General features: G+C 36.3%; 1 long non-coding RNA gene across 5 annotated transcripts in view; it reads right to left on the bottom strand.

Annotated features, from left to right (window-relative positions):
* Positions 1 to 319: 319 nt before the first annotated feature.
* The window catches only part of LOC141488310 (uncharacterized), a 54,664-nt gene continuing 43,833 nt past the window's right edge, over positions 320 to 11,150 (bottom strand). For 3 of the 5 annotated variants that reach the window (XR_012468641.1, XR_012468644.1, XR_012468642.1), the window contains 3 exons: positions 4,118 to 4,240; positions 3,743 to 3,857; positions 320 to 1,455 (listed from right to left, as the gene is read on the bottom strand). This is a non-coding gene — a long non-coding RNA (uncharacterized LOC141488310). The remainder of the gene's footprint in view (positions 1,456 to 3,742; positions 3,858 to 4,117; positions 4,241 to 11,150) is intronic. The other 2 variants (XR_012468645.1, XR_012468643.1) reach the window with 1 other exon arrangement.

Here is an 11,150-nt window from a genome sequence, read left to right as displayed (position 1 = left end):
TATAGTCTAAAAATGTGTTAGCTTTTTTAGCGGCTTTGTCACAGTGCAGACTTTTATTGGGTTTGCAGTTAATGCAAGTTAGCATATTTTTTTTAGAGGAAATGGTATCTAACCATGCCTTCTCCATCTTGTATTTATTAAAGGATATCTCATTTCAAATTTTATGTTTATCTCAATCAAGTGGGATCCTGTTTGATTTAGTCCATCATTTGAGACTATTGACATCTTTTTGGATTCTGACTCTAACATCCCACATTCACTTCAACTACAAAGTTGGTAAGGGTACCTAATTTATCTCTTCATCCAAGTCTTTGATAAAAATCTTTAATTTCTTTTCTTCCTCCATTCCTTCCTCTCTTCTTTCTTCCTTTTTTTCTCCTTCCCTTCCTCCCTCCTCTCCCTTCCTTTTCTCCTTTCCCTTCCTTCCATCCTTTTTTCCTTCCTTCCTTTCGTTCTACTTAATCTCCCTTTAAGGATCAAGAAATTTTGTTTTGCTTGTGATTGTTACTTCCTGGCTAAATTCCCTATCAAGTTTGTTGTATTTCTAAATAAAATTATCTATGTATTTATGTATGTTCAACCCTCTTTTGTTCATTTCAAATAAAATTCCCCTCATTCTGTGTTTGTATAATCTAATATATCCCAAATATCAAGACCTACCTCTTTGTTCCTTTTTTCTACTCTAGCATATTTCTTCTTTTATTGTCCCTTCTATTTCGCCTCTTAAAACTCTCAGAATAAAACTAATATACACTAGATCCTCTGGTTTTCTTATTTAATTACCTCATTGCTCTTGGAAAACATTAAAGTTCTAAAGGGATGCTTATTTATCCTCTCCTTTTAAGACATTAATGTTCCATCATTATAGAGCTACACATAATTGTACATACATTTTTCTAGTTTCTCCACACTCTTCATGTTTGTATTTCAAATTTCCTATTCAGATCTGATTTTTCCATTAGAAATACTTGAAAATTCTTTTTTCTTTTACAGGCCTTTTCAGCATCTGTGTGATTTTTACTTAGTTTTATGGAGAAACATTCTAGGCTTTAAGTCTATGGATATGAGATTTTATGGGTGGAGGTAGAATCAATAAGATTTAGTAACTGATTCTATATGCAAGTTAAGTTAGAATAGGAAGTTAAACAGGACTGTAACATGGGAAACTTTAGTGATTGGGAAGATGGTGCCCTTCAAAAATAGCTGAGTTTAGAAGAGGAAACATGATGAATGAGAAATGAGGTAAATGCCTTTATCACCCTCCTTTGATGGTGGAGGATCTGGGAAGTATTCTCTGTTGTCAGACTTCCACCCCTTCTAACCAGAGGGAGAATAGAATCCCAGGGGCAATGGGTGCAGTGTAGGTGTGACTTTCAGAGTTAATTTAATCTTGCAGAACAATGAAGTCCACTGGAGCATCCATGTAGGAAATAATGGGGAACCAGAAAAGGCATCCTGCACAAAGTAAAATTTGAGAAAAGTTTTTATTAAAGAGAAACCAAGAGGCAGAAACAAAGAGGGAAAGTATTCTAAGAATGGTAGCTAATCAATGAAAAATTATGGAGTGGGGAAATGGAGGTCAGTCAAAAAAGGCTAATGTAGCTGGAATGTAGAGTACAAGGAGAGGACTAAATATAAAAAGAGAGGAAAAGTATGAAGGATCCAGGTTGTCACAAACAGGATTTCATATTTGATCCTGGAAGAAGAGGGACACATTGGAGTTTATTGAGAGGAGGAACAATATGGTCAGACTAGTGACTTAAGAGTCTGAGCAACCTCACTACCTTACCCCTGAATGATTCCAAGGTTATTAAAATCATTCAGGGTATAAAGTAATGAGGACCTTCCCCACTGGAGTCACTGTGTAAATGGAGCAGAGGACATAAGAGAAGTGTTTTGAGGTAGAGAAGAGAAAATTAAGAGAATAGGTTTTGATCTGAGAAGATGGAAGAAAATGGCTGAAGAGGTTTGTAGGGTATAGTTAAGTTTTTTGTATTTGTTTTTAAGGGCACTCTTTTTTTTTTTTAGGTTTTTGCAGGCAAATAGGGTTAAGTGGCTTGCCCAAGGCCACACAGCTAGGTAATTATTAAGTGTCTGAGACCAGATTTGAACCCAGGTACTCCTGACTCCAAGGCTGGTACTTTACCCACTATGCCACCTAGCTGCCCCTTAAGGGCACTCTTGAAGGCAACAGAGGAGGAAAAAGTAACTGGGGAGAGACTGAAAATTAGAGAGAAGGAATGATAGAGAGGGCAATCTAAAGAAATAAAGAAAATGAGATGGGAGATAATAGGGTCAAACATATCCCTAGAGGGGATGGTAAGGAGAAGGGTCATATTTGGAATATCGGGAGATCACACAAATAGAGTTAACTTAATAATTGAACTACATAAGAATGATAATGAATGTTTTAAGAGATTATTTTCTAGATGCTGAGAAAAGTGATCTCATCAGTTGCTCCCATTTAGTAATATCTTATAAAATGGGAAAAGTCATTTATACTTATTTCCTTAACTGACTATTTTACTGAGGAAGATCATTAACTATGCAGCTAAAGTGATTCTCATAGACAAATGAAAATTTAATATCAAAAAGAGAGAATAAAAGCTTCAATATATTAATCACTGATACTTTTTTTAAAAAGCTAAGTGGAGATAGGTTTCAAAGGGAGAGGGTGATTTTGAAAGTAGTTCTGATAATCTAACATATTTCCTGGGGGAAAAACAACCACAACTAGAAAAGCTTTTCTTACTAATAGATTATGCAAAAATTATATTAATGCTGTATAAATTGGGTGTCCTATATGTAAGAGACAGATTGCAGGCGAGTTTTTAAAAATCTAGAAAAGTTCAAACCAAGATACCAGACCACAGTTTGCAGATTTGGGGGGGGTGGTATTCAACTTTTTTAAAAGTGGCATAAATAGTGGCCTCTTCCAGTCCCTCCACTTATTATCCATGATCTTCCAAAAGAACATTGTTAATGACTCTGTAGTCATATCTATTAATTCTTTAAATACCTTGATCTGCGTTATGTGCTTGTCTATTAACTCATGCAAGCAAGTAAGGTGTTCTCTTACCCTAGGCAAAACATCAAAAATATTGCCAAGATTGGGCAATCATCTGGGAGTTTGGAAATGATCCTCTCAGCAGAAACAGAGAAGTTCAGAAGAGGAGTGAGTTTGAGAGGAAAAGTGATGAGGCAATTAAATGGCAGAGTGAACAAAGTACTTAGTTTAAAGGAAGACCCGAGTTCAAATCTTGCTGTAAATACTTGCTGGCTTTGTGATTTGAACAAATCACCCCTCCTTTTAGTACTCTGGCCAACCTTTTGTTTTTTTGTTTTGCTTTTGTTTTTTTGCAAGGCAATGGGGTTAAATGACTTGCTCAAGGTCATACAGCTAAGTAATTATTAAGTATCTGAGGTCAAATTTGAACTCAGGTCGTCCTGAGTCTAGGGCCGGTGTTGTCTCCACTGTGCCACCTAGCTGTCACTGACTAACTCTCAAGATTACAAACTGGAGAGAAGAAACTAATCTGCAATGGCTAGCAACTCCCTGTACTAATGATATCACAGATATAGTTCCTTTTATAATCCTTTGAAGATTCAGGGGAATTCATTGGCTAGAATAGACCTAGGATCATCCTTTGGATAGTATTTTCTGATCTTGTGATTGTTCTGTCAACTTGGTCTTGGAATACATTAAAAACTTGCAGCAGCCTCAGATAAAGGTGGCTCTTACCTGAGGAAGAATCCATGATAGGTGAGTTCTTATAATTAGCCAACATAAACAGTGATCTTCAGAGGTGGCTATTATCCTAGGGTTGGCATCCTCAGTTTAGGTCCTAACAATTATCCTGAGAATGACCATAAAAGAAGTTAATATTATTTTGGGGCAGGGAGAAATTTGCTCAGTTATTTGTTTTTATTTTTTTGGTAAAAATTACAAAAAATAAAAATCTATAGAATTTTTGTATATAAAGTATGAGGTTAGAAATAACTATATGTCAAAGAAAACTTAAACGCAATGAAAAAGGATTATAATAAATGATATTGAATTCAAATGTGTCTTTTAATTTTGATTCTTCTGAGGAAGGCAGTTCTTTTGGAGTAGTACCTGCTATGGTGTACATAGTATTGTAGAACTGGAAGAAGGAAATCCTGGGTTCAAATCTTGCTTCAGACACTTATAAGTCACCACATTGTGATTTTTAACCATTCTCAACCTCAGTTTCTTCATCTATTCAAAAAGAGGGTTGAACTCAATTACTTCTAAGGTACTTGTCAGCTCTAAATTGATGAGGCTTTATATTATTACCAGGAGGATATCGATATTAAAATATGAATTTTTATTATGGTGAGTAGCTTGATATCATTGAAATTGTTATGAAATATGCCAAATGCAATCAAGAATTCATTTCTCTAATCATTTTCTTTTTTATGCCCAGGTCAACCACAATTTCTTTACACACATACATATGCGTATGCATATCTATATCTATGTATTCCACTTATTCATATGTATATATGCAGTCCATCATTGTGGACATACACACAGAGAAGCATTTATATTGGTGGAGTAAGTCAAAGGGTTTCTCTTTTAATTGAATGCCATAATCTGAACAATATACATTTCTTTTTCATGCTTTGTTTTCTTCATTGTGGATAATTAGTCTGTGATTTCTTTAGAGAGATTATTAATTCAAATGACTAAGTTTTATAGTTTTTCAGGGCCTGGTACAACTAGTACAATGTCAACTATAGGACAAGCCTTTGGAAAACAATGACATCAATAAGGAATCCTTCTATTTAAGCCTTGAAGAGAATCAAAAAATTATGTAGCACTTTAAGATTTAAAGTACTCATATCAGCTCTAGGAGATAGTTACTATTATTATACACATTTAACAAGTGAAGAAATTGAGGTTGTTAGAGCTTAAGTGATTTGGACAATTATCATCTTTCTTGTTCTGTACTTTATGACTTTTTTAACTCAGACTAAAATTTGTTAGCTTTTTTGGTTGCTACAATGCACTGCTGTCCCATATTTGAGCCAGCTGTTCCTCTAAAATTTTTTACATGGATTTTCCACAAAATATGCTTTTATACCATGTATTTGGAAAGCTATTTTAAAAAGTTTAAGACTTCATATTTGTCCTCTGTTAAGATTTATCTCATTAGATGTGGTACATTTTCACTGGCAAGAAAATTTGGATTCTGCTTCTATCAATTAATGTATTAGCTGTGTCTCCTAATTAGGTCACTTGGAAATCTGCCAAACATGCAATCTTTAGGTTCTATCCAAGCTGTTGATAAGAACACTCATTAAAGCCAAGTACAGTCTCTTGGGATGTTCCAGATATAAGATATTGCCAATCCATTAACAGCTACTCATTGAATTCATTCAACCACTTTCAAATTCTTCCAAATATATATGTATAGCTGTTTATACATATATACATATTCATATATCCATCTTTTATTATTTAGTTGTTTCAGCAATGTCCAACACTTTATGACCCTCAAGGAGGTTTTCTGGCTAAAGATGCTCCAATGGTTTGCCATTTCCTTCTCTAGTTCATTTTACAAATGAGGAAACTGAGTCAAACAGGATTAAGTGGCTTATCTGGAATCACACAGCTAGTAAAGTGTCTAAGGCCAGATTTGAACTCAGGAAGATGAGTCTCTCTGACTCCAGGACTGGCACTCTATCCATTGTATCACCTAGTTGATTTTACATATATACTGTACATATAATATATATATATATATATATATATACATATATATATATAAATTCATGCATGCATACATATATATGTATACAATGCATACAAATAGATGTCAAACAAAACACATGTGTCTATATACAGAACAAACGTGTATATACACAGGTAAATATGCATATAAAAACATGGACATACATACACAAGATACAAGCATATGTATATTGTATAAGTTTGTATACCTAACCTCTTTCTTGAATTAGTAACCTTTTACCCATCTGTTCAACATTTCTACCCAGGTGAGCTATATTTATTTTAAATTCCACTTACTCATATAATAAAATGAAATTCAATAAGGACAAATATAATTTTATTCTTGAGTACCAAAATTTTTTTTTAAAAAACATCTCTACAAAGTAGAGGAGCCAAAGTTAAGCATCATTTTTTTTTTCTGAGAAAGATCTATGGTTTTTTATCAGACCAATCAGAGTCAGCAGGGTGATGTGGTTGTCAGAAAAGGGATAATGATGTTTTATGTTCCACTGGGAGAAAGATAACTTCCAGAAATAAAGATTGTGATAGTCCCTCTGCACTCTACCCTGTCAAACCTGAGATTAGGGTACTATAATTAAACAAATGTTGATAAACTGGAAAATATCCGAACAGAGTATCTAGGATAACAGAGTCTTGAGTCCTTGTCATATGAGGATTAGTTGAAGGAATTGGAGGTATTTACCCTGGAGAAGATTCAAGAAGACATAAATCCATGTTCCTATATTTAGAGGGGTATCAAATGGAAGGAGAATTCGATAGATTTTTTCTATTTGGCCCCAGTGGGTAAGAACACAAGCAATGGGTGGGTAGAAGTTGCAAAGAGGCAAATGTAGGGTAGATATCAAGATAAACTTCGCAACAACAAAATCTGACCAAAAATGGAAAGACTGCTAATTGGGGAGAGGGGTTAAGACTTCTTTTGAGAGCTTCAAGCCAGACCTGGATAACTACCTGTCTCAACTATTACAGCAGGGATTCCTTTTGAATATAAGGATAAGATAGATATTGAGGAATCTTCTAACTCTCAAATTTTGTGATTCTGTGATATGTTTAGAATAGAAAGCATATTTCCTCCAAAATTTCTATTTCTGCTGATAGCACCACTCTCCTTCCAGTCTACACATTCACAACCTTAGAGCAATCCTTGCCTCTGCCCTCTCTCTTGTTGCCAACATCTAAGCAATTGCCAACCTTTTTTTTTTATTCTACCTCCAAATCTCTTTCATCCTCCATAATCTCATACCAATCCTAGCTTCATTAAACCTCCTTGGACCTCAGACATGTTCGAAAAGAAGGGACTGAATTAGATGGCCTCTATGATGATTCTTTACTGGAGTTAAGCAACGACTGAATGAACAGTTGTTGGGGGTGTTATAGAGGAGATTCAGTCAGGTGTGCAGCAGATATCCTCTAATGTCACCTCTTCTTAAATTCTATGCTAGATAGTTCGAGGCTGAGAGAGAAGTAAAGGGTAGGGGGATTAGGGGCACCATAAAGAAGAGCTTGGCATGGGAATGCAAGGCTAAGGGAAAGGTAGAAAGGCAACAGACTGTAATCAGATAAGAGACTTTAGAATTTATAAACATACAAGTGGGGTGCTTGTGGGTGATTTCAAGATCAAGGGTGTGTCCACCTCTGAAACAGTATCAGTAAGTATATTATGAGAGAAGGAGGTAAGAAGGAGAGAGAAAATGTGAGTCAGACAGATCCTGATCTCATTGGAGAAAGAAAGACATGTTCTAGAGGTCAGTGGATAATAGCCATTAGAACCTTCCTTAGGTGATATATATATGGACTGAGGAAACATCAAAAAAAGGAGATGTCTTGATAGAGATAGAGGAAAAACCTGAAAGTGGCAGGGAGGAGGAAGGAGAATTCAAAGTCACCTCCTTGACTTGCTGGGAGAGGGAATCAATCCTATGAAAGTGTCCTCAAAACTGGAAAGGGTGGCCAAGGAAGTTGTGTAATCAGGAGGGAGCCAGGTCTCAGTGGCAAAGGATAAGATTAAAGATGGTATGAAAATTTTAATACATAGGAGTAGTAACTCTGGAAGTAGCAGATAGCTTTGGAGTGGGACATTGGGGAGGGGGTTTATGTGGAGGGGGGACAGAAATAAGTGAGTAGGTGGTGGATGAAGGAGAATAGATTATTCTCCTTCTGAAGGTTCAGAATCACTGAGATAGGGTTTGTAGGATGGAAGTTTGTTAACCACTGAGGAATAAGTTCAGGTGGGTTAACAACATCCTTAAGGGTTTGGTTTCATAGAATCCTCTCAAGGAATAAGATAGTGTGTAACTAGAAAACTGAAATTTCAGAAAGACAGATTCAGGTAACCGATGGAGGGAATGTGATGAAATGGTATTGCCCTCATTCCCTAGAATAATCCAGTTTATTAGGCGGCAAACTGTATGAGGACCACAGAATCTGTCTCTCTCCTTCCATTTGCCAGTCTATCATCTATAAATATAATAATAAATATGCTGACTCTCTAGCTATCTAACAAATTTTACAAGTCAGTGACCTGCCTACAAATAGAAGAGGCGTTGGCAGAAGGATGAGAAAAGTTGGTCTTATGTAGAGGGAGGAGACTTCAGTGGCTGGCCACAGCATCCTGGTTGATCACACTGATGGTTTTCTGGCTAGACTTGCTATTGTAGTTCACTCAGTACATTCAGAATGCCCAAGTACAGTCTGAAATTGGTGAAAATCAAGGTTTCTGCTTACTGACACCTTTAGTTTTTTAGTGAATGCTCCCTTCTTACTATGGAGTTAGAATTAAATAGGCTTAATGGGATCTTCTCCCCATTCTTTCAAATCCAGAAATATTTTCATATGTCTTTAACTCAAGCCCCTTCACATCTAGTTTAGAGGTAGCTAGGTAATTTAGTGGGTAGAATGCTGAGCCTGGAGTCAGGAAGACCCAAGTTGAAATCTAGCCTCATATACTTAGTTATGTGATGCTGGATAAGTAATTTAACCTGCCTCAGTTTCCTCAAAAAACTATATGAGGATAATACTAGCACCTGCCTTTCCAGGTTGTTGAAAGAAAATGGATCAAATAAAATATTTTAAAATCAATTAACATAGTTCCTGGCATGGTTATGGGCTTAATAAATACTTCCTTATTTCTCTTTCCTTCCCTTTTTCCCTCCCTCCCTCCCTCCCTCCCTCCCTCCCTTCCTTCCTTCCTTCCTTCCTTCCTTCCTTCCTTCCTTCCTTCCTTCCTTCCTTCCTTCCTTCCTTCCTTCCTTCCTTCCTCCCTTCCCTCCTTCCCTCCTTCCCTCCTTCCTTCCTCCCTTCCATCTTTCCTCTTTTCCTCCCCTTCTTCCTTCCTAGAACTGACCACCATATTCCAGAGCAGAGAATAGCAGAACTATCATCTCTTATCTTTTAAATACTATCCTACTCTTGATGTAGCCTAAGATGGTCCCAGATGCAATGACACTGATCTTTTAAAAGTCAGGTCTTTCCCCAGTCACAGTTTGACTGAAGAAACTCCCATTGGTCATTAAAGTTCAGTAAGAGTGAAATGAGGACAAAAGGTCAAGAAAAATCAATATGGGAGGGAAAGACCTTCAGGATTTCTAGTCAAAACAAAAACAATTACTATTTATATTCACTTTGAACCAATCAGGGTCTAAACAACCAAGAAATGATACCCATTGTGGGCCAATCAAGGAGAGCCAGAGGCTCTGAAGGAGAAAGTGAGGCTGAGGATTTTGCTCAGCACCAACCTCACACAAATCAATTTACTTGCTTGTCATGTCACCACCTCTCTGATGTCATGGTCTTCTTTGAGAATGAAGGATAAGCCTCACAATCAATCAATCATCAATCAAAATAGCAATAAATCTCTTGGCTACTTAGGCTACAATATTGAGCTTGCTAAAAAAGTCTTAGATGTTTTGCATATGAACTGTTCATGTTAATCTCTTTCCCCATCCTATATTTATAAAATGGGTCTTATTTGTAATAAGAGCCAATATTTATATAACTATTTATATATGTTTTCCCAATTCTTACAACTCTATGAAGTAGGTGCTATTTTTAATCACCATTTTATGGATGAAGAAACTGAGGCCAACTGACTTGCCCAGGCTCATACAACTACTATATGTCAGACAGGATTTGAACTCAGGTCTTCTGACTCCAAATTCAGTCTGTTACTCATTCATTATCTCATCTACCTGCCTTTATACTCACCTCTATTGGATTTTTTTCTTCAATTTTATATATTACTGTAGCCCTTTTGATTCCATCATTTGAAAATTGACTAAGATGCTAGTTTTGCCTTCATCGAGGTCATTTAGTTTATGTTGTTTGCAAGAATACCATGAAATATTGACAACATTTCTGGTGTAATTTTTTTAGTGCAGTTTAAGTAAATGATATCTATGGCTTATCTTGATTTATCCATCAGCCTGATAACCCTAGTCAGAAAAGGAAAGACCTGGCACAGTCTTGCTTCCTCAGGAAGTTTCCACAAAACAGCTTAGCAAATACTATGGATTCAGATTTTGCCAAGAATTGAAGTCAAGCTTACTGGCCAAGTTTTTATTCTTTTTACAAACTCAGTTCTCTAACCTTTTGTGAAAAGTTCTCTCAAAACATGTTAGTTAATTAAAATTTTCAAAATGTATCTATAAAGCATCTGTACAAGATATCTTAGTCTATTTGATGTGAAATTCTTAGGAAAGATCCTGACTTTTTAGCTTAAATTTGACCTGAACTAATATAGAAATCTCTCACCATCATAGAATCTCTCTCTCTCTCTCTCTCTCTCTCTCTCTCTCTCTCTCTCTCTCTCTCTCGCAAGGCAATAGGATTAAGTGGCTTGCCCAAGGCCACACAGCTAGGTAATTATGAAGTGTCTGAGGCCGGATTTGAACTCAGGTACTCCTGACTCCAGGGCCGATGCTCTATCTACTGCACCACCTAGCCACCCCTATCATAGAATCTCTTGCTAGATAATATTCATTTTCACTGAATTCATCTTGAAGAGTCCTTGCCTCAATCTGAATTAACTTTAGCTGGAAATGATAATTACAGAGTGAAGAGTTAGCATCAGGGTTCATTTTGCAGCATTCAATGATATGCCAGTTTAATGACCCTTTACCCTCAAAAATACCCCATCAAACTTCCAAAGCTAATACATCTATCAATGTTAAAATCTATAATAGACTCATAAACTTAGAGTCAAAATGAACCTTGAAGATAGTCTAGCCCAATCCCTCCAATTTACAGATAAGGAAATTGAGGTCTAGGGATGTTACATATCTTGCCCACAGGTGATAGAGTCAATATTTTAACCCAGATCTTCTGACTCCTGTACAAGTCATACTTCCTTTGGACCACACTGTCCCACAACCTA

Source organism: Macrotis lagotis, chromosome 5, assembly GCF_037893015.1.
Source record: "Macrotis lagotis isolate mMagLag1 chromosome 5, bilby.v1.9.chrom.fasta, whole genome shotgun sequence".
NCBI classification, from domain to species: domain Eukaryota; kingdom Metazoa; phylum Chordata; class Mammalia; order Peramelemorphia; family Peramelidae; genus Macrotis; species Macrotis lagotis.
Note: the sequence above shows the minus strand (reverse complement) of the source record. Positions and strands in the feature narration are given on the sequence as shown.